The following is a 25638-nucleotide window of genomic DNA, read 5'->3' as shown; positions in this document are numbered from 1 at the left end:
GCCTTTAATCCTATCACTTGGCAGACAGAGATCTGTCTGGATCTCTGTGAGTTCAAGGCTGCACTGGAAACAGAGCCAGACGGGATAGCACATGTCTTATATTCCAACACTAGTTAAACATGGAGTTCTGGAGGTCTGTACAGACAGACAGGAAGTGACATAGCTGTGCAGGAAGAGGAAGTGATATAGCTGGACATAGCATATCAGATGGCAGAACAGCAAGGCATATAGGCATGGGTAGACAGGAAGTATCTTTCATTTGGAAGCTGAGGTATTGGTGAGGTGAGGTTAGCTTGTGGCTGCTCCTATTCCTTGATCTCTCTCAGGTTTAACCCCTACATCTGGCTCCATGATTTTTACTTAGTAAGACCATTTCGAAATTTGTCTACAAATTTGAATAGTCAGAAAAGGATGTAGTTAAGTAACTAAGAAAACTTTAATATATTTCCATTCATGTAAATTGCACACCATAATCCAAGTTTTTCAATGTATGTATGTTGTTGGTTTTTATTGTAAATCATTTTTCAATGAAGACATTCGAGGTGAAAACCTAGTATGAACATTAACATTTGCTTAGAAAAGCCAAAGAAGCTACTCATACTCACAAAGAAAACAATTCAGCCTCCTTCCATTCAGTCTGTTTTTCCTCTTCTGAATGACCTTGTATTTGACTTTTCTTGTTCTATTCAGCAGTACTGAGATAACTGTCTGGTTCATTCTCAGCTATTACTGACAAATAGCTCAGACAAATCTGTAACAAAGCACAAGTCAAAGAATCTGTGATCTATGATTCACTTGCCTCAGATTCCTTGGTATCTGGGATCACACATGTTCCACCAGGCCTGGAGGCTCCTCAACCTCTCAGGAATCAAGAAGAGGATAATTCCAAAGGCCATAGCCAGCATGGAACTAGAGCTACAAGGATTATAAACAACACACACATAAATGACACTTGTCTGACAAATTGTTAGACAAAAATGGGACTAGGTTTTAAAGAAGAAGTCACTGGTTAGGCAGCCTCAGGAGAGGTCCTGTGTTTTGTCTTTCCTCTAAAAATTCCTGCAGGAGCTTGTCATTAAGAGCTAATAGAGATCCACTACAGAAAGTATGAATAGAAAGTAATCTTCAGAACAGAATCTTGCTACCTGGAGGGAAGAAAGAGGCTTCGAAGGTTCATGAAGGAAATCAAACTTATAAGATTCAGGAAGATGCTAAAAATGACAGGATTCACAAACCTGCACACCACAGTTTTATAAACAGTAACAACTGTTGGGGAAAAAGACTCTCTGATTAGCCCATTGATATTCCGTGCACTCCACAGATGCAGATTTATAAATCATTATTCATGCTTGTAGAGGAATTTTGGTAATACAGTTACTTTGAATCATCCATACTCCTGTCCCTAACTCTCACCTTTGTTTCTATAAGTAAAGCAAATAAATTAAGCTGATCAAGATAGATTTGAGTAGAATCATCCCTTGATTTAATGTTGGTGTCATGTCTTGTGTGAACCAAAGTTTATTTTCTCTCTAGGGAAAAAAAAAAAAAACACAAAACAGACCATACTCTAATAAAAAGGCCTTACCAAATGCATTCTATTTCAATCCCATATACACCTCCTGTCATCCCAAGATAGGGCTAGGTACAATTGAATAAAAACTTATAAAGGATACAAGTTAGAGGCACAGACAATGATAAATAGTGATATTATTGGATAAAGTATAGAAATCTTCTCACTCATACTTCAAAGATCAGAGAGATTTTACAATAATAGTGAGTTGTTACTTAAGAGCTATAAGACAGACACTCTTACTGAAGGATTCTTTTGGAGACCAAGCATTAAAAGGGAAAAATAGGATTTTAAGATATTGGAACAAAAATTACAGCATGTATTAAACAAAATTAATTTTTAATTTATCAGATTAATATCAAATATCTGAAACAGATGTGTATTTACTTCAAATACTATTATTCAAATTAACATTATTAGCTTTCAACAAATACTATAATTGGGACCAAAATGAAAAGATAAATAAATGAATGAACAAGGTAATAGTCACTAAGTCTTGATCAAGTTAATGTCATAGATGGTGGGTTATCAGCTTTTTGATAATAGTAGTTAATATTAAAAAGACATTGATGGAAGGAATAGGACATATTGGAATATGCAATGTGAGAAATAAAGCAACACTTTTAGGACAAAATAACAAGGACATGAGAGAAATCAAAGTGCTGTAACAGATTAGGTTTATTATTGATGGTTACATTGGTGGTATCCAAAACTGAAGAAAGAATCAATGAGCATCAAGAAAAGTCAATATAACTACTGAAACTGAATAGAAAGTAAGTCATAATGTACAAAATCAGAGCATCTTGAACTTTGAAACCCATGAAATAGGAAATGTGCATATAATTTTAATACTATTAGATACTAACGATAACATGGAAAGGAAGACAACATTTGAATGGCTGGAAAATATATCAAACCATGAACTGAGACAGAAGACAAAAACCAAGGCTTACAAGAAAAACTCAGAAAACAAAAAAGAAGGCTTACAAGAAACACCCTAAGTTACAGGAAACTAAAATGGAGGGGAAAGTCTTAAGGGAGTCAGTTGGTGGTAGGATAAAAGAGTCTGTGAAGTGAGAAGTCTGAGAACTAAAGCAAATTTTCTGGCAAAACATATGCAAATAAGAAATATGAGGAAATATTTGAAATATTAAGGAAAAATCTGTACTTTCATATTTATTCAAATTGTACTTCTAAAATGATAGCCTCTAAACATTTACAAACATTTATAGCTTCATTGTCCTCTGGGGATACAAATCCCACAAGAACAGTGACATTAACTATTCTGCGAAGTACGAAAAGAGGAAACATTTCTGAATTAATATCATAAGAGTAGCATTGCTCCAATATCAGGAAGAAATGGAAATATTGCAAATCCACAAAACTCCAGAGTAAACTCTTCCATAAAAATACAACAGGTTTTTCACGAAACACCAGTGAAAAGAATCAAATGTGTGTAAATGTGGTTTACCATGAAGAGAGAGAGATCTTAGATAAGCAATTCAGTTGCCTTTTGAAAAATCACCCAGTGAAAGCAAGACCAGAAAAATAATAAGACTTTTCTAATCATAGCAGCAAATATAGAAAAAACATTTGAAAAGCCAAACCCCCAGGTATGAATCTACACACACAGAGATGAGAATGTGTACATTTTCTCCCATGAGCATTTCAAGATGGTTGAGTATTTTCATCCTTATTCAATATTCTCCTGGCCAATAAAACAAGAAAGTGAAATAAGTATTCTATGGATATCCAGAAATCTCTAAAAAGGAGAGGGAAGGAGGGAGGGGAGGAGTGGGAGAGAGAGAGAGAGAGAGAGAGAGAGAGAGAGAGAGAGAGAGAGAGAGAGAGAGAGAGAGAATGAGATTTATAAGGAGTTGGGTAAATAGGTGGGCAGGATTTACTAGGAGTCGAAGAAGGAAAACATGATCCAAACACACTGTAAAAACTATTAAAAATACAAAAAAGAATAAAACTGTCTCTATTTTTTGGTGACATTATTGTCTACCTAGGCATTCTGACAGAATAAAAGAAAAAACAGTAAAACTGTTGGAAATAACAAAGAGAATTCCATCCTTCCAATGTCTCTCCTCCTAGTCCCTCCCCCATCACCTCTCCGCCCCCTCCATCCATTCCTCTTCCTCCCTTTCTATTCAAAAATGGGCAGACCTCCATGAATATGAACAAAATCATGGCATATCAAGTTATGGTGAGTCTAGGTACCTCCTCTCTTACTAAGGCTGGACGAGGTAACCCAATATGAGGAATGGAGTCCCCAAAAGCCAGCAAAAGAAGTCAAAGGCAGCCCCTGCTCCTACTGTTAGGAGTCCCACAAGAAGATCCAACTACACACATGTCATATATACTTAGAAGGCTGAGGTCAGTCCCATTCACTCTCTCTGGTTGTCAGTTCAGGCTCTGTGAGCCCGATGAGCCCAGGTTAGTTGATTATGTGGGTTTTCCTGTGAGGTCCTTGATCCCTATGGTTCCTATAATCCTTCTTCCCTCTTTTCAGCAGGATTTCCCAAGCTCTGTCTAATGTTTGGCTATGGGACTCTGCATCTGTTTCCATCAGTTGCTGGAAGAAGCCTCTCTGATGACAATTGGCTAGGGACCAATATATGAGTATAGCAGAATTATCATTAGGCATCATTACATTGACATTTTTTTCCTAGTCATGTTTGGTTCTATCCTCAGTCTCTGGGTCATGCAGCTTCTGAGTCCTCGTGGTCCAGGCAGTGTCAGGGGTAGGCTCACTCTGGCGGCATGGGTCTGAAGCTGGACCAGTCATTGGTTGGCTACTCTCCCAGTCTCTGTGCCACCCTAACCCCAGCATACCCCACAGGCAGAACGAAGTGTAGGTTAAAGGTTATATGGCTGCGTTGGTGTCTCAGTACCTCTGCTGGAAGCCTTTCCTCATCACTGCAGATGGTCAGTTCAGGATACATATATCCAATGGAGACATTGAAAGCCAGAAGGACCTGGACAGATGTAATGCAGACACTAAGAGACCATGGATGTCAGCCCAGAATAATATACCCAGCAAAACTTTCAATCATCATAGACAGAATGAACAAGACATTCCAAGACAAAGTCAGATTTAAACAATACTCATCCACAAACCCAGCCCTACAGAAAGCACTAGAAGGAAAATTCCAACTGAAGGAAGTCAGATACACCCTCAAAAACACAGGCAATAGATAAAGCCACAGCAGTAAACCCCAAAGAAGAGAAGTACATACACACCACCACCAAAAATAACAGGGATGAACAATCACTGGTCATTAATATCCCTTAATATCAATGGACTTAATTCACCTATAAAAAGACATAGGCTTACAGAATGGATACAAAAGCAGGACCCATCTTTCTGTTGCATACAACAAACATATCTCATATTCAAAGACAGACACTACCTAAGAATAAATGGCTGGGAAAAGACTTTTCAATCAAATGGTCTTAAAAATACCTGGGGGTAACACTAACCAAGCAAGTGAAGGACCTATATGATAAGAACTTTAAGTCCCTAAAAAAAGAAATTGAAGAAGATGTCAGAAAATGGAAAGATCTCCCATGCTCATGGATAGGCAGGACCAACATAGTAAAAATGACAATTTTACCAAAAGCAATCTACAGATTCAATGCAATCCCTATCAAAATACCAACACAATTCTTCACAGACCTGGAAAGAATAATACTCAAATTCATATGGAAAAACAAAAAAACCCAGGATAGCCAAAAGAATCTTGTACAATAAAATAACCTCTGGAGGCATCACGATCCTTGACTTCAAGCTCTACTATAGAGCTACAGTAATAAAAACAGCTTGGTATTGGCATAAAAACTGACATGTGGACCAATGGAATCGAATTGAAGACCCTGACATTAACCCGCACACCTATGAACATATAATTTTTGACAAAGAAGCCAAAAGTGTACAATGGAAAAAAGAAAACATCTTCAATAAATGGTGCTGGCATAACTGGATGTCAATATATAAAAGATTTCAAATAGATCCATATCTGTCACCATGCACAAAACTTAAGTCCAAGTGGATCAAGGACCTCAACATAAATCCAGCTACTCTGAACCTGTTAGAAGAGAAAGTAGGAAGTAGTCTTGAATGCATTGGCATAGGAGATCGCTTCCTAAATATAACACCAGTAGCACAGACACTGAGAGAAACAATCAATCAATGGGACCTCTTGAAACTGAGAAGCATTTGTAGAGCAAAGGATACGGTCAACAAGGCAAAGCGACAGCCTACAGAATGGGAAAAGATCTTCACCAACCCCACATCGGACAGAGGACTTATATCCAGAATATATAAGGAACTCAAGAAATTAGACATCAAAGCGACCAAGAGTCCAATTAAGAAATGGGCTATAGAACTAAACAGAGAATTCTCAACAGAGGAAACTCAAATGGCTGAACGACATTTAAGGAATTGCTCAACATCCCTAATCATCAGGGAAATGCAAATCAAAATACTCTCTGAGATACCACCTTACGCCTGTCAAAATGGCTAAGATCAAAAACACTGAAGACACTTTATGCTGGAGAGGATGTGGAACTAGGGGAACTCTCCTCCACTGCTGGTGGGAATGCAAGCTTGTACAATCACTTTGGAAATCAATATGGCGCTTTCTTAGAAAATTGGAAATCAATCTCCCCCAAGATCCAGCTATACCACACTTGGGTATATACCCAAGAAATGCTCAATCATACCACAAGAGCACTTGCTCAGCTATGTTCATATCAGCATTGTTTGTATTAGCCAAAACCTGGAGACAACCTAGAAGCCCTTCAACTGAAGAATGGATAAATAAATTGTGGCACATATACACAATGGAATACTACTCAGCCAGAGAAAAACAGTGACATCATGAGGTTTGCAGGCAAATGGATGGATCTAGAAAAAAATCATCTTGAGTGAGGTAACCCAGACTCAGAAAGACAAATATGGTATGTACTCACTCAAAGGAGGATCCTAGATGTGGAACAAGGATGACTGGACTGCTACTCACACCACCAGTGAGGCTACCTGGAAAACAGGACTCCAAGAAAGACATGAGGATCACCCAATGACGGAGTAATTGCTGAGATCTACATGAACAACCTGGACATGAGTGGGAGTAATGAAGGGCGAGGGTCAGGGAAAGAGAGCGGGAGATCCCAGCTGGATTAAGAACAGAGAGGGAGAACAAGGAATAGGAGACCATGGTAAATGAAGACCACATGAGAAAAGGAAGAAACAAAGTGCTAAAGAGGCCCACAGACATCCACAAAGATACCCCTACAAAAGACTGCTGGCAGTGGTCGAGAGACAGCCAGAACTGACCTACTTTGGTGATGGGATGGCCAAACACCCTAATAGTTGTGCCATAAACCCCATCCAAGGTCTGAGGAATCTGGATGCAGACATCCATGGCTAGGCCCCGGGCGGAGCGTCAGGCGTCTAATTAGCAAGAAAATGGAGGGTTTATATGAGCGAGAATTGTTGAAACCAAGGTTGGATAAAGCACAGGGACAAATAGCCAAACGAATGGAAACACATGAACTATGAACCAAAGGCTGAGGGGCCCCCAACTGGATCAGGCCCTCTGAATAGGTGAGACAGTTGATTGGCTTGATCTGTTTGTGAGGCATCTAGGCAGTGGTACCAGGTCCTGTGCTCATTGCATGAGTTAGCTGTTTGAAACCTAGGACTTATGCAGGGACACTTGGCTCAATCTGGGAGGAGGGGACTGGACCTGCCTGGACTGAGTCTACCAGGTCGATCTCAGTCCTCAGGGGAGACCTTGATCTGGAGGAGGTGGGAATGGGGGGGGGGGCTGCGGGGAAGGGGAGGGGGGCAGGAAGGGGGAGAACAAGGGAATCTGTGGCTGTTAAGTAGAACTGAATAGTATTGTAAAATAAAATAAAAGGAAAAAAAAGAAAAAAGTGCACTTTAGACAGGTAGAAGCACTCTCTGGGGATAAGACGGCGAGGTGGTAAGATAAGGCTAGTCGTGGCTATTTGCTATTTCTCTTATCTCTTCAGCTATTATCCCTGTATTTGGCTCTGTGTTTCTTATTTAATAAGACTATTTAGAAATTTGTCTACACAGAGACATTACACTCACAAGGTTTCAACAACATGGCTGCCTAAACAAGACCTAAATATGGAAGATACCAATAAACATGCTATTCCTGAAGAACAAAAATAAAACATATACATATTTGTATATAATATATTTAAATATATGATATATATTTAAATTATAATATATACATATACTTAAGTTTATGATATCCATTTAAACTTAAATTTCTAATAAAAGATCATTTACTCATTTGTCAACAATGATGTTTGATATCTGAAGACTGCAATATGTTCATACTAATTTTGTAGACTTAAATCTAGTTCAAAATTAATTTTAATTATGAAAAGTCAGTCAGATGTTTAAAGAAGAACAAAACATGATCAACTACTTAGTCATATTAACTTCTCACTTTCCATTGAAGATATGAAGGAGACACAAAAGCAAAGATATAATTGATCATCAGGATGATATTACATAAGCAAGTAAAGAAATATGAAACAAAAATTTTGAAATAATTGAGTCATATTTTCATTCCAAATACTTTCATTGATCTATGCAATAAATGATAGCAAGCCATAAAAATGTTCATGCCTTTTCTCTATATCCTGAACAGAATATGTTTCCATAGTGAAAACCATTGCTGCTGGAGTGAGATTATATTTCAGATAGATTAATTTGCCTTTTCTTGATTGCTTTTTATGACATTGAACTTCTTTTTCATATGTTCTTTGACCATTTGTCCTTCATCTTTTGAGAATTGTCTATTTCATTAGCACACTTTTACTTAATCCATTGCTTAATCCATTGTTTACTGTTTGTGTTCTTTATATGTTCTACATATTCATCCTCAGTCAGATGCTAGCAAATATTTTTTCCTTTCTGTTAGCCATCTTTTTACCAAATTTTTTCCTTTGTTGTGAAGATTTTTTCTTAATTTTTTGCAATCTAATTTATCAAATGTTGAAATCCTGAGAAATTGGAGCCTTTTTTAAGACTTTGCTGGATGTCTAGATATAACTTAATTTCCTTGTTAAATGTGGCCCAGGTGCACTATGCCTGAGAATTTGCTCAAAGACCTCTAAGCAACATATCACAGAGGTAGTTACTGATTGAAGCTAACTGAAAAACTATTCACCACAGTGAAGTTGTGGAACCAAGTTACACATCCATCATCAGAGTAAGGACAATGAAAACATAAGATGTGTATATAATGGAATGCAATAAAAACAATTTTGCCACAAAGTATAATGAAGTTATGCTACTTGTTAGAAAATAAGTACATTTGGAGATCATCATATTAAGTTAACATTCTCAGAAAGACAAATATTACATTTTCTTATATTTTATATAGAAAATTTGTATATATGTAAAACAGTTTAGGAGAATAAAGATGACTAATAGATGATAAGAAAGAAAAGAAAGGAATAGTAGGAAGAGAAAAGAGTAGGAAGTAGGGAAAAAGTATATTTCATACTAGTATGAATAGGTTCTAATGAAATCAAGTACTCTGTATAGTGAATATGTATCAATACTAATATATATATATATAGGTATATGAACTGGAAATGCAGTTGAGTCTCGTATTGTAAATAAACATGCTGAAAATGGAATGAGTGGCCAGGACTAAATCTAATCTAAATCTTACCTCTGAATAAAACATATTTTGATTTAAGATTCTCATACCATAATTCTGACATGGAAACTCAATAATAAAGAAAAATTGAGTTTTATAGAACAGCAAGAAAGAAACGCACTTCAGAAATACTGCTGGAATAAATAAATAAATATGTTGTAGTTAATTGCAATAATTTGATCGGTAGTATACAGTCATGGCAATAATGTCCAAAACTTATAGGGTCAACTCTAATGAATAGATATTTAAGCAGAGAAAGAATTTTTTAAATCATTTAATATAAAATATTTAATTTACAATTGCATACTGGAAGACTAAGTATATAGAGATGAACTAGCAATGAACTAGTAATTCTTTTTGTTTACTCTGTGAAGATGTTGAGAAGGGTGATAATACTACTGCCAAGAATGGTGAGGACTGGAAAGGAATAAAATAACGGCCCTCACTTTATAACCTCTGAATATGGAGAAACAAGAGTATACAAGACAGGAAAAGGAGAAATCACTGTTATCTGCAATATTCCAAATATGCCTTCTATTGTAAAGTTATACAGCGGACAGTAACCTAGGCATGTAAGTTGTGTTGTGCTTTGGACTTAATGAGAATTGTCCACAAAGAAATTCTGATTATCTTTGTGTTATGGAAAAGTATTCATTAGCTAGTAATAGCTGGTTTTAGAGACCATTTGTATTTTGTAAATAAAAAAAAACATAGATAATGTGTTTAAGTGGTTGTCCTGATGTTCCAATTTCACAATAGTTACTACACAATTGTGAAGGAGGATTGGTCATTTGCAAATGGTAATGATGACTTTTAGTTCAGTGATAACTGCAACATACACCATTACATGTGTAATTGGCAGTGATCCTCATCAAAGCACTGAATCGCAGGCAACAGTTGAAGGACAAAACTCTCATTTCTTTCATGTATAGTGTTCCTTGAGATAAGTAGCCAGATAATTCTACTTATTGATTAATATATTATTCCATAACAACATTAATACACATTTTTACAGTGCTCACTTTTGTATTCAACTATCTTAAAAGACTAAATAGTTGGCTTAATGAATTTCGTGCCACTTATGTCAAGGTTAAAGATACATCCTTTTGCATCCTATTTCATATCTCAAGCAAGTATGAAGGTCAAGAACCATTTTTATTGCTAATGCTGTGTCTTTAAGTCAATACAATGTAAGGGAGGCTTCAAGAATATTAAACCCATCAGCCAATAAAAATGACTTAATAATAGGCAAACTATTACAGGTAAGTGTTAAGAAAAAAATGTGACACTTAAGGAAATTGCTGCAGCAAAGAAAAATAATCTCAATAATAGGGTAATTAGTTGATATTATTTATGTGTCCACCCCATTAGTTACATCTAGTCAGTTATCCATTTTATGTGGACACAACTATGTATAAATGACAACAGTGCTAATATTATTGTTTTAAAAGGATTTCATTTTTATTTGAGTTTGTAACGGTAGGAGATAGATGTACACATTTTTTTCTATATTGATAATACTTACACAAATGTCAAATAATTATGTAAGCTTTTAAAATGTACATTAAGCATAAAATTCTCTGACCATGATCACTGACAAAATCTTCTGCCTACTTTCCTAGAGAGAAGCATGATCAATTCATTAGGTACAATTTCAGAATGCATTCTTTTTGTTGTTGTTGTTTGTTTGTTTGTTTTGAGACAGGGTTTCTCTGTGTAACAGTCCTGGCTGTCCTGGAACTCACTCTGTAGACCAGGCTGACCTTGAACTCACCGAGATCCACCTGCCTTTGCTGGGATTAAAGGCATGTGCCACCACCGCCTGGCCAGAATTCATTCTTAAAGCCTGTGTAAAACTTCCAAATTCATGTTAAATTTAGGGATGATATAAATATGTGTATAAATTAATATGTCATTGGTGAGTTGAGATTATTATTTCTAAAACAGGCTAATCAACTACTAAAGGATTAACAATTCACAATTTTTTAAATGTGATAAATAGATGATTCTGTACTGAGTGGAGGCTAGCTCTTATAGCGGCTAAATTGAAGACATGAAGCACTATTAATGCAAAATAATAAAGTTGATTTTTAAAATATTACTGATAACTTGAGTAAATCTTTTGGAGGTTGTAGCATGAATCTTAAAAGTTCTTATTAATAAAATCAAACCTGAGATGAGTTGTTGGGGTCCATGCTGGTAGATCAGAGCGACAGAACAAGCCACAGCTATCTCACCTCGCCGGATCCTCAGCTGGTCTTGTCTCCTCAGACTGGAGGCCTCTGAGTCCTCATCCGGAATGAATCTCAGCTGAACTGTGCTGCTCGAAAGCCTGAAGTTTAACCAGCCACATGTTTAACCAGCCAAAAGCCTCTAGTTTCTGGTCCTCACACCTTATATATCTTTGTGCTTTCTACCACCACTCCCTGGGATTAAAGGCTGGCTTTCTGGGATTAAAGGCGTGTGTCACCATGCTTGGCTATTTCCAATGTGGCCTTGAACTCACAGAGATCCAGAGGGATTTCTGTCTCTGGAATGCTAGGATTAAAGGTGTGAGTGCCACCATTTTCTAGCCTTTGTATCTAGTGGCTGTCTGTTCTCTGACCCCAGATAAATTTATTAAGGTACACAATATTTTGGGGAACACAATACCACCACATCTCCTCTCTTTTTGTCTAAAATTAAAGAAAGCTTATAACTAATACAAGAAAAACTATCTTCAATAAGTATATGCAATATACAGTCAAAATTACATTAACAATGTCTAGTCCATTAACATTTGACAGATCCAGACAAAAACTCCATTATATATATTAACAATGTCCAGTCCAGTAACATCTGATAAACTCAGACCAAAAAATTTTCATTACTTATCTTATTTAAAACAAGTAGTTCCTTTTTAAAAGTAGATTCCATAATCTCCCTTTTTATCTTATCATATCCATATTTTCTTTTTTCTTTTCATAATAGATTCATTAGTCTACCTTTTGTCATTTTTATATCTTCCCCTTTTTCTTCAGTGTAGATTCAGTGATCTACCTATTTATCCTATTATTTCTTTATCTTTTTTCTCAGAGTAGATTCGATGATCTATCTCATATCTATATTCTCTTTTTCTTTTTGCTTTCTAGGGGTGAAGATATCTTTAGGGAATCTTGAAAAGAAAATTTTGGGGTTAATCATCAAGTCCTGTATCGTTTGTCCAGTCTCTGCATAATAGGAAAGTTCAGGGCTTGTTTCAAGTCCTTGTTTGAGTAGTCTGTCAGGCTGGATCATCTCAACTAGTCCTCTCGAAATTGTTCTGACCAGTTTGTAGTCCAAAGTCGATTTTTCCATGGTGTTAGTCGGCTTAATGGCTTTATCATAGTCCATGTGGAATCATCGTTGTAGGATCCTGTCATCTTTTTGAAGATTGCAAAGTCACTGTTAGGTGTAGTCATGGTTTCCTGCGGTTTTTTTTTTTTGTTTGTTTGTTTTTTTTTGTTTTTGTTTTTTTTTTTGCCTCCTCTGTGGTTTGGAGTAATCACAGTCTGATAAATGTCTGTCTCTCGGAACCATAAACATTCATCCCTAGAACAGAAAATCTTCACAACAATTTCTCCCCACCATTTGTCTTGCCAAAACTTTTCCAAACTGACCTTTGCCGATGCTTTCTTGTAACACGATGGTCCTGGCAATTCTTCTCTGAACCAGCAGCAGTAAACCCTTTGTCCCAGGTAGCAGCATCACCGCAGTCGCCAACACGATGAGAAGGAGCTGGCAATGTGGAGCAGTAGCCACTGCTTCCATGGTCCCACCACTGTTTGTGGTTCAGTCTGGGCCAAAGCTTCTCCCAAACCTCCTAGGCCGGCCTCAAACTCGGGATCCTACTGCCTCTGTCTCCTTCAGCAAATCCTACCGGTATGCGCCACCACAACTTTTGAGGGAAGTGGGTCACTGTGGAGGTAGGCTTTGAGATCGCACCCATGTTCAAGCTATCCTCAGTGTGGGACATAGTTTACTTCCTGTTGCTTGAGGATCAAGATGTAGAATTCTCAGCTCATTCTCCAGCACCATATCTGCCTTACTTTTTGCTATAAAGATAATAGACTATACCTCAGTAACTGTTAACCAGCCCCAATTAAATGTTTTTCCTTTATATGAGTTGCCATGGTCATGAAGACTCCTCAAAACAATAGAAACTCTAGCTAAGACAGTAAGTAATAGTGTTTCTTTTTTAGAAAAGTTCCAAAGGAAACTACATTCATCTGTCCTCATCACAAATACACATTGCTATTAAATTTAAGAAGATAATAACATTCTAGTAGACAGCCATATTTGTCAATTAAAAATTTACTATTTTCAAGATGTCAATGATCAAATTATTCTATGAAATCAAAACATATTCAGCAGAAATTCTGGCAAAATTTCTCTATATTTGTCCAACTCCTCATGAATGCATACTCTCATGATGTAGAATTTCCTAAAATATTTGAAACCAAGTTGAAGGACTTCTTCAAACAATGTTCAAACTTAACAGGAAGCAAAACTGATAACACATGGAGTATTGTCACAGAATAGGCAAAGCACACAGTGTAACAGAACTGAGAGTTCAGAAGTTTGTCATATTTATAGGTAAGCTGATTTTTTTATAATGATGCAGGACAATTTTATGAAAAAAGGAAGGCATTTTTTTTCCTACAGATGTTTCTGGGATAACTGGATATATACTTGCAAGGAAATCAACTTAGACTGGTATTTCATATCATATGTATAACTGATTCATATGGATCACTGAATTAAATATAAAAATCCAAACGTTAAAAAATATTGGGAAAACATGCTATAAAATTTTTGTGACATGCGTGTTTCAAATAAAATTAAAAGCCCAAACCAGTATATAAACAAGATTGATTGTTCTTGTTCAAAATTCTTTTTCTTTCTTTCTCTGTGTTTTTTTTTTTTTTTTTTTTTTTTTTTTTTTTTTTTTTTTGGTTTTTCAAGACAAGGTTTCTCTGTGTAGTTTTAATGCCTGTCCTGGACCTCGCTCTGTAGACCAGGCTGGCCTCCCACTCACAGAGATCTACCTGGCTCTGCCTCCTGAGTGCTGGGAATAAAGGCATTCACCACCACTTCCTGGCTTAAAAAAATTCATATCTTTTGAACTTCAAAAAACACCATTAAGAAAAAAATCAAAGTGCAAGTCGATGAAATAGGACCAACATTTCTAAGTACCAGTTTGATAAAGACCTATTTATAGCATACATAGAAATTTTACAAATTGTTAAAAAGTTAGCCTAGTTATTGGCAATACATTTGTAGACTTTTATGAGGAAGATATTCAAATGGCTAATAAGCATGTGAAGAGACACTCATCAACATTAATCACTATGAAAATGAAAACAAAATCTAGACTATACCACCTGGAATGAATATAATCAAATGACAGACATGCAAATGCTGATAATGATGTAGATAAATAGAAACATTTAATACATTCCTGCTGATAAAATAATCTGACATAGAAATTTGGAAATTTACCAGATTCTTAAAATGTTAACAAGAATTTAATCTACAGTGTGGCAATTTTATTATTTGGAATATTTCCAAGTAGATAAAAATACATGAAAGCAAATAAATACATAAAAGACAAAAATCTGGGCAGGATGCAAGTATTGTGATTGGTGGCTAACCTACACATATACTGCACCCACGTTTATATTTCCATTAAAAAAGGGGCATACACTGAAGTACACTTCAATATAAGCTCATCTAAAACAATATGCCAGTTTAGAGGGAAGTGAACATTGAATAAACCATAGACACATACACATACACATACATGCGCAGGCATAGGCACATATACACATACATACACATATACATACACTCATTGTGGGAGAATCATGCCCAACAACTGCATATTTTGACTAAGACTTTAGTAAGAAAGGTTGTGTGCCATCAGTGTCTTTCATGTCTATGCACAGTACTCAGTGTCTGCTGAAGATTCACTGTGAGAGGGGAAACTGAACATTAAAATAATTTGTAAATTTGGGAATTTGGGCGTAGCTTTTCATACTACTTCTTGCTAGATGAGAGCACTGTATTCTTATGGGGATAAAAAGAAAATTTTAGGATTATGGAGTAATTCATGAGGCTGTATTATCTGAGCCAGTTGCCTTGAAACCATTCTGGATGTTGGATCATCTGGGCCATGGTGTCATCGGAGACCTTTCAAGGGGTCTTGACTGGTCAAACCTGATGTATCTTAATCTAGAACAAATCCATAGCCTCTTGCTTTCTGTGGAAACAAAAGCAGAGCCTCCTTTCCAAAGCAACATATCCTTACATCCAAATTTTGAAGTCATGGTACCTTTACAATATACATATTGGTTTAACTGAGCAACCTTTACAATCAAAAGTCTTTCTGCAGTTAAAAATCCCAAAGACAACACAATCCAGATTCTTTGTGTGATATCCATCTTTATGTGGCTTACTTTTTATATTACTTTTACTTTCCCTTTAAAGACTTTATTTTTTAAAACTATCTATTTCTTTATACAACTGCATATATTACTTTTTTCTCTTCCAATCCTATGTACATTTTTACACACGTCATAAACTATTCCATCTGAATCTGTCTTATTGTGAACCTCTTGCTTTAAACTGCAGCATTACTAAGACTGAAATGGCAGCTGTGGCTCCTAGCTCCACCCACCTCAGCTTTCCAACATGGTGGGACTATGTTTACCACCAGCTCTGGATCTGGAAGCCATGTGTACCATCAACTCTCAGAAGCAGTGGGTCTATGCTTCTATCAAAACAGCATGTAGCCCAGAAACCTCTTTTGTGTGTGTGTCTGTACTAGCAAAGGCTAAATCAACCACACAATGTAATGTATGGCTTGGAGACTCCTCATTCCTGCCATGTTGTAGGTTAACCCACATACCATGAACTCCCCATAGAGTAGCTCAAGCCCACATATTGTGGTGTCTCACTGCCCACATGAGACATGAAGCAGGAACTTAGGTGGAAACTTGAGCCACTGGGTGCCATTTGTAGTTGAAGTTTTCCTGTGTCCCACCTGCCCTGTGGTCAGGACAAATCTTTCTCACCTGCCAGTTCTGCAGCTGCTTGGACCCAAGTAAATATACAGAGGCTTGTATTAATTAAAATTGTATGGCCTAATGGCTCAGGCTTCTTGCTAGCTAGATCTTACATCTTAAATTAACCCATTTGTATATATCTATATCTTGCCATGTGGCTCGTGGCTTACCAGTATCTTTACATCTTGCTTCTTTTGGCAGCATCTCCTGACTCAGCCTTCCTGTTCCCAGAATTCTCCTCTCTCTTTGTTCCACCTATACTTCCTGCCTCACTACTGGCCAATCAGTACTTTATAACCAATCGGAGCAACATATTCACAGCATACAGATATCCACAGCACTGTGACATGTAGAGCTGATTGTAGATGTAACCAACCGTCTTATTAAATAAGAAACACAGAACCAATGTAAAAGAGAAAGCCAAGAGGTCAGAGCTCAGAGCTAAAATCTCACCCTTCCTCCTGTGGTGGTCCTAGCTTTCCGAAAGAGAGCTATTTCCTATGTGTCTGTCCTTTCATAGTATTTTGTTCTGCCTTCTCATTAGTTGTAAACCCAAACACGTGACTGCCTCTTCACTGTCTGAATGTACAGCCCCCTAGGTCTTAAAGGCATATGTCTCCAATGCTGGCTGTATCCCTGAACACACAGAGATCTATGGGATTAAAGGCATGTGCCGCCGCCGGTGCTGCCACCATCATGCTCTTGCTATGGCTCTAATAGCTCTGACCCCCGGGCAACTTTATTTATTAACATACAATCAAAATCACATTTCAGTACAATTAGAATGCCACCACAGCTGATCTGACATTTTACTAACTGATCTAGGTTTTATCAATACTTAATGGCTGCCAAGAAACTATTCATCACAGTTGCTGAAAACCTGTCATTTTCTATTAAGGACTGACCTGTGTTCCTTCAAAATTCAAATGCTGAAGCCTTTATCTCCAATTTTCTGTATGGAGAACTAAAGTCTCTTAAGTAAACAATAAAATTAGATGAATGTATAAGGATGCATATCTTTACAAATTTGATAGTTGTCTCTAGTGAATGAGGAAGATACGCTAGGCATGGTTATCCACAATCCATCTCAACAGAAGGAAACTGTGTATGTCTACAATCCATAACTGGCCTCAGAGAAAATGAACCTGATTGTACATAGATTCTGAACTCTGATTTTCTCTTTCTCTTTCTCTCTTTTAAGGATTTTTTTAAAACTGAAAATAGACTGTAATACAATATGTTTTGATTATTTGTTTCCCCCCCTCTCAACTCCTCATAGATAACTCCCCAATTCACCAGCCCAAATCCACACTCCTTCTGTCATATTATTTTCCCTTTTACTAAAGATAGAAATTTTTGACATAATATAAATTGATTACAGTTTTCCCTCTCTCTATTCCTTACAGTTTCTTCCCACCTCCCCTCCCATCTGAATTCACTCCTTTCTTTTATTAGAAAACAAATGGGCTTCTAAGGGATAAAAATAAAATAAAATAAAATAATAATATAAAACAACAACAAAATCTAACACATTGGAATTGGATCAAACAAAGAAAGAAAGAAAAGAGCCAAAGAGAAGACACAAGAAATACAGATCCCCCTGTCCACATATTTAGCAATCCCATAAAAATGCTAACAGAAAGCCATAAAATATTTGCAAAGGACACTCATCATGCTTTCTGTTCTGCAGGGTTCCCAGAGTCCTGAGGTGAGGGAATTGAAGGAAACATCCTATTTAGGGCTGAGTATTCCAAGGTCTCTTAACTATTTGCATACATAATGTGTATCTGTGGGTTTCTATGTTTGTTCCCATTTGCTCCAGGGCAGAGCATCTCTGATGATGGCTGAACAGGACACTGATATATAATAGAATATTTGGAGGAGTCATTTTATTGCTATGTTTTGTTTTTAGACCAGTAGTATTTGGTTGAACCCCGAGTCCCTGGGATATCAGGACTTTGGTTCTTGTTTACTCACGGAATGTCAGGTATGGTTTACAGTTTATGCAGTGGGCCCTAAGCTCAATCAGATATTGATTGGTTACTCCCACAATCTTTGTACTACCATTGCTCTAGCATATCATACAGGGAGGGCATCACTGTAGATCAAATGGGGGTTGTGGTTGGCCTGATGTTATTGTTTCTCTTTTAGTACTGTGCAAAATACCTTCTTGTACCAAAGATGCTAGCCATAGAGTAGAAAATCTATGTAGGCACCAGCTGAACTTCTCCATGTTCAATAAGTTGTGTAGGTGTTGTCTTCATCAATAGGGCCTTTCTGTCAATTTGTGGAGAGCAATCTATAGTCCCAAGGAAATCCCCAAACAATCCAGGCTGTTGCCACGACTATAGGTTGTTCTCTATAAACTGAAGCTGATTTTCTAGAAGCATGAGAAAGTGAATCTCTGTATAATTTAAGACACCAGGTATCAATTTTTTTACATTATAAACTGAGCAAAACAATATATTTCTTAACATTAATCAGAAATTAATGAGATACATTCTCAAATTTATCTCTAGGACAGGGATAAAGAGACATCTGAAAAGTTTTGCATCCCTATAACCCTATCTGCTGATACAGCAACCCTAATCAGACCAAATCAGACCAAATTAGAAAATGTCCTGATTTAATGGATAAAGCATTCCTGGGTGGTATCCAGCCCCCAGAGAGAAATTGAGAAAGAGACCAAAAGACAACATGTCTGTTTCTGGGAGGCAGTTTAAGTGTCCCATGGGAGTGGTATTGAGCATCTCTGGGGGAGGATCCATATATGGCAAGACTTTTGGAGGGGCAGGGTCTGAGCAGAGAGGTGGGGCTTCCACCAGAACATTCCAGACTCCTTGGGTATATGTGTGTCAGGGAGCAAGGGGCTAAGGTGTAGTTTCCATCCAAACAACTTCGAAGATAATCTAAATGGATAATTCAAAACTCTTGTTGACCACAGTTATTTAACATCGTAACTACACATAATATTTAACTTTCAACTGATTAATTAAGGCATTCTAATTACACTTTTAATGATATCACTTGGGAGAGCATTTTTGAAAATTAAAAAGAATGAAGTAAACATTTTTTTTCTCACTCTACTATTTCACTGTTTTCATTACTCTTTTTGTCCATGTCGTATTCAAGTGATGTAGGCAAGGCTTCTGGCAGCAATGTTGTTTCAATCCATGTGGAAATTTTAATAATTTTGTCATCATAATTTTAAATTTAAATGTAAAATTTTGTCACAAAGTGGAATTCTTAAATATTCTCAATTGTGGTTGAATTTCCTTTCCATAGAACTTTCCTATCGTTATTTTCATTCACAATCATCCTTAATTTTATCAAGAATATTTGTTATATTTTATGTCTACTCAGATTTGAAACATGCATTTATGCATAATGTAGGTTTTAGCAATTAGTATACATAAAGCTTTCTGAAAGGTTGCTTTTTAAAATTCATTAGACCAGAAATTGTGATTTTTCTGATACTTTCTGTGAATTTGCTCCTTTGCTATATTTTAATTAATTGAAACCATTTGTGTCATAGTGATAAAACTGAGTACTGAGTGCAGAAGAGAGAACTATGTACTTTGCAAACCCATAAAGCAAAGAGGGACAGTTAAGGTGACACACTCCCTGGTTTCTGATGATCTTGGTATCTACTGTTTCTTATTTTTACTCTCAGAAATGCTAAGAAAAGTCATTTTCCCTGAGCTGCGCTCTTTCCATTCCTGTTAGTTTCAGTGGAGGGGACAAATGAACAGCTAGATCACTCCCAACTCCCATTCATGAGAATTGTGGGCCAACTGAAAGTCACAATTGGGTCAATTTTGACTCAGTCATCCAAACTTCACCCTCCCAAGAACAAGGTATCTTTTTAAAAATAACTTTAAAAAATTTTGACGTGTTCATACATGGAATGAACATTTTTCCTGCTCACTTCCTTTACCCAATTTGTTCCACTCCATTCTGTGGAAACCCTTTTCTTCCCGTGGCCCTTCCCACTTTCATACCTTTTGTATTTATAACCCACTGAGTTTAAATCCCAGTGCAAATAAAAATTGGGGGCCTCCTTGTTTGAAACTATATAAAATTTCATGAGCTCCAAGCATTAGCACAAGACATGTACTGTGTAGCTTTCCCTGCCTATAGTCTTTAATTCTCAGAATTTTCCACAAAAATCCTGTATTAATAGCCATATCACAGCATATAATTTACAGAAAAGAAATCATAAAAAGGCATAGCTTCATGACTTTTGTTCTTCTCTCTGGCAACTTCAAACACTTCTCTTCTTCACTGGAGACGTTAGTTATTTTAATGTGTCTGAGAGAGAATAACAGACAGGAAATAATTTAGAGATGATGGATTCTTATTGACTATGGTTCAAGGGGTTGCAACTTGTTGTGGCAGGAAAGTATGCCAGGAGGTGCAGATGGCATGAGACAGCTGGTTACATTGGGTCTACAGTCGCAAGCAGATCATGTACAGAAAGTGAATGTGGACTACAAACACACATGGGAGTGAGGCTATACTTAGTGTCTACAACCTTCCCTCACAATGCCACCAGCTAGGGAATCAATTGTTCAAAATAGGAATTCATTCAGATTCAAACTGCAAGGCTATGCTGTCCTCACAAACAACTAAGTAAATTGTTCTTTCTCTCATTTTAACAACAAATCCAAACTTCACAGAGATGTTTATTATATTTAGTTCTATATGCCTCAACTCTCTTAAATTATTCGTTTATCCTTCTATCAACAAAATAGCTACTTTCACAGTCACTAATGGCATCCGAGTTTACTCCTGGTGGCCATGGCCATGTCAGATGAATGGCAGGTGGTAATTGAAGCTCAAGTGTCAGCCCACCAGGAGAAAACTCTCTGATGGGTGTATCTTGTTTAAGCAAGGCTTATGAGAATACCTACTCAAGAATGTCTTTTGCTTCTGCTATGCCTTCACATGTTACTGCTACAATATTTTCTGTTATTTTATATGACGTATACGGATATAGGGAGTTCTCCCACTGCCTGTTTTATAGTATGTTTATCTCATGGAAACATCCCAATCTACTGGGCATTTGTATCTGTGGATTGTCAGGAAGATGCTATATATTTATGACACAAGATTTAGATGAATACAATAAATACTAGGATATGTTTCATAGCTAAGGCCTATTGTTCTACTAGGCCTGTGAGTCACATATAGGAGCTGCTTTAGATCACAGCTCAGAACTATGATTTAGGAAAACATTTGTGTCCAGGAGCTAGTATAGCTCAAATTCCTTTAATTTTATTCTGAGAACCAGTAGCTGATATAAAGCTTCAAAAGAGCTTTAGATTAGACCACATGCCTTATTAATGGTTTTTTAGATAAACATTCCTTATCTTAGTTATAAATACAAAACATCCCAGTTATTGATAGTTGGCAAATGACTAATTCTTTGCACTCACTGATGACCTCAAATTGTGAAAATAAATTCTGACTAATCAAGGCTTCAAAAAATAATTTGACTCTGTAGCCTCAAATGATGGCTGCTGGTGTTCTTGGATAGTCAGAAGCTACATGTAGGACAGAAAATACACTTTAAGTTTTAGATGTTATGGCCATAATATCACGAAAACTGCCTGGCTAAGCTGATATTACAAGATATACTGTAACCTAGCCTGAACAAGAGATTCTGTGACTCCCTTAGTTCTCTTTGCCCAAAAACCCAGCACCCTGTGCAAGGATCTCAGAATATGATTACCTCTCAAGATAGATTATGAAGTAATTGATCCCTTCTTTATAAATACAATTTATAGCCTCTCAATTAAAAGAGTTAACTGTGATAATATGCTCCTTGCTTGCTCATGACAGGCTACTTAGACATATTGCATGAGTGTGTTTAGGATGTCTCTGTTTTTACTCATGTCTATAACTAGGATTGCAACTTTTTTATGAGTCTTATATTGCCTGAAAGAATTGTTGGGATATGTGAGCTGTAAAAAGACATGAGAGGACAGAGCAACAAGAGAGAACAACATGAAACAATAAAGAAAAAAAAAACATCAAGAGAATATGTGGGCATTTTTTTTCTTAAAACCCCTCAGATGGAAAAGTCATAGCTTTGTCATGTTGTACATTTCTCTTTGATCACTGACTGCTGCCTTAGAGGTTGGACCTCTGAGACAGCATTAGCTTACAATTTTAATGTGACTCCCAACTTGATTTCTTTTTGTTGAGCAGTAGTTGGTAGGTTTGTTCACCCTGATTTTGAAGAACTTTCTTTTTCTTATTTCCAGGAATACATTCAAGTGATTCTTGCTTGAAGTTATGAGTCCTTGCGTTGAAATTCCTTTCATGGTTCTTCACAATGTTCTTCCCTGAACACTTGAGAGCCTTAGGCTCCATCTTAGATATCTTTTATACAAACTTCTTTCCATGAGTGCACATCCAATTTCATGAATGAGGAAACTTGGATAATAAAAAGTCACTAACTTAAATCTCCAACCAAGACCTCTCTTCTGAATTTTTATTGTTATGATTAATTAGTTTACCAAAGTGTGGTTTTTCTCAGTTGATTCATAATAGTACCTATAATTTTTCTTTCAATTTATATCAGTCAATATTAATAACATTCTTGTTATAATCTGATTTCCTGACAGCACTACTCAAAATAGCAAGTAAAACATTAAATGAATGTAGAAGTTGAAACAGCTTGTATTATTGTGTACCTGATCTAAAAGAAAAACTTTTAGGTACTCTCGATTAAAAATAATGAACTATCTTACATTTATAATAGAATAGTGTTGACTTTAACAAGCAATAAAAGTAAAATATAATGAAGTATTTTAAAAAGGACTAAGTGTTAGATACAGTGAATAAAGTTCTGAGTGTTTAGCTAAATATGGTCCCAGTGAATTGTTGGTACCCAATAAAATATAGAACCAGCAGCGCTGCTGATGAAAATTTATGTTGTGAGAGAGGGAAGATAGAAATCAAATAGAGCAGTTTATTATTTTGTTCTTTATTTTTCCCTTACAAAATGTAAGCAAAAACAAAACAAAAACAACAAGAACAGTAGTTGTGCATTTTGGGTAATCTGGAGGTGATTTAAAGCACATAGAATGTTGCATGCAGGATATATGCAAACCTGATGCTGTTTCATGAAAGAGCTAAGCAAATCCAGCTGTTGATATCCACAGGGGGTCCTAAGAACAAGCCACAACCAAAGGATGCCTAACCCAATCTTTGTTTTTTCCCAAGGTGAATCTCAGGTCATGTTGGGGAGACAGATGAGCAAGTCTATGAGGAGCTATAGGGAACCTGGCCATCTCTCAGCACATAAATGTAAGAAAATAGCTGGGTCATATCATCCTCCAGAGTGCCTGCTCCTCTAAACAGGCCTTGCTGGCAAAGACCAGCCTCAACCTGACTTACCACTGGGCCTAACGCCCTTTGTTTTCCCATTATAGGCTTGCCAATGTCTTTTACTTATTCATTATTTTCTCATGCTGGAGACATATGCTGGTATGCAGCAGACGCAGTTTCCTACCCATCTTCTTGTTAGAGGGATATAGAATGTTTCATCTTGGAACTGAATTTATTGGTACATCAGCAGGCTGTAGAGTAACCTAAATCCTAATAATAGAACACCTCATTAGGAATCTGTCACCTGGGTCTGTGAGTTATCAGACAATGGAACCACAGTGATACTATTTCTGCTTTGCATATGTCTATATGTAAGTAGATATAGATAGATGATAGATAGATAGATAGATAGATAGATAGATAGATAGATTGATAGATTGATAGATAGATAGATGTAATGATGTTAACATATTTGGCCTTATTGCGTCCTTTCATAAATGAAAAAAAAAAGTATGGTAGAAGAATAGAGTCATCAAACACATGTTGTAGTAACTGCATAACAGAATGCTTGATTTCGTAAGAGATGGTAGACTTGTGAAAACTGGTCAATCAATACAATAAAATATTATGTAGCAGTTACAAATAATGTATCAAATAAGTACAAAACTATCTGCGTAGATCTTAAAATGTAAGATTTCTAATGAAAGTAGGTAATAATGTAAACAAATAATTATGTTCAGGAATAAATACAAATGACAGGAGTAAGATAATAGAGATACTCAGTAATGATTAAATGACATGAGTAGAAAGGCCACACTGTTTCTCATAAAATGTACATCAGTTTTGAGTTGAATCAACTCTGTTCTGTCTTTGAAAGTTTAAAAACAAGTCAATAGTAGTTGTAATAATGAGTATCCAGTGGCTGCTCTCTATGGTCAGAGCTTAAAGCAGGAAACAAATCCTACCGATAGGCAGCTTTTTCTAGTTCAGAGGTCTCTTTAGGTGAACAAAACGCATTTCAAGTATTTCACTGACTAACCAGCTATTCATGTTCCATTTATATGCAAGCCAATGGGTTAAAGTTCTTAGACATTAGATATTTACATTTATAAGTCCAATTACCACCACGTCAATAGTCTCATGGGACTATGCAGTCTCCTTTTGAGAGCTTTAAACACACATGCTGTTCTACCTGTTGCATCAGACAGCTGTTTACCTAAACGTCCAACTAACAGAAGATACACAGAGAAATTACACTCTGATTGCCCTTTCTAAAGGAGCTATCTTTAGATAAGTTCAGGCAAAATTTCTCTCTTGGACTATAAAGCAAATTTACTTTTAGTGAATGATTATAATATATTTATATTATATTAAAATACAAATTCAATTTGTTTCAATAAAACCCATTGGTTAGAATAACCAGCAATACACTCAAGGATCTGAGAAGATTAGATTCATGTTTTATCTGGGGACAGCTTGATCTCAGTGCTCTTATGAGAATAAATTGAAGTTCAGAAATTGGAATTTTTAAGTTGTTTCAATTGATTTGAAGCTGGACAAGCATACCTAACTTATTAGTTTTAGTGTCTTCAGCTTTAAACAAGATACAATAAGAGGGAATGAGAGAAGTTGAAGGTGAGGAAAGAGGGGCTTCTGATGGATACTAGTTTAAGTAAAAAAATATATTTATAAAAGAGACAGAGCCTGTCTGGCGGCACTTTTTTGACTCATAAGTTAGAAAATGTATGTGTAAGATTTAGATTTTGTAAGTTGAAATAATATCTACATACAAAAACCTAAATTTATATATACAAATATTTAATAATATTATCATATATATATATATATATATATATATATATATATATATTAGTGTTAGTGCCCAGAATCTTATAGTAAAACAAAATAAACACTTTGAAAAGCAACA

Source organism: Peromyscus maniculatus, chromosome 9 (assembly GCF_049852395.1).
Source record: "Peromyscus maniculatus bairdii isolate BWxNUB_F1_BW_parent chromosome 9, HU_Pman_BW_mat_3.1, whole genome shotgun sequence".
In the NCBI taxonomy this organism is placed as follows: Eukaryota; Metazoa; Chordata; class Mammalia; order Rodentia; family Cricetidae; genus Peromyscus; species Peromyscus maniculatus.
The sequence above is the reverse complement of the archived record's forward strand: the minus strand, read 5'-3'. Positions refer to the sequence as shown.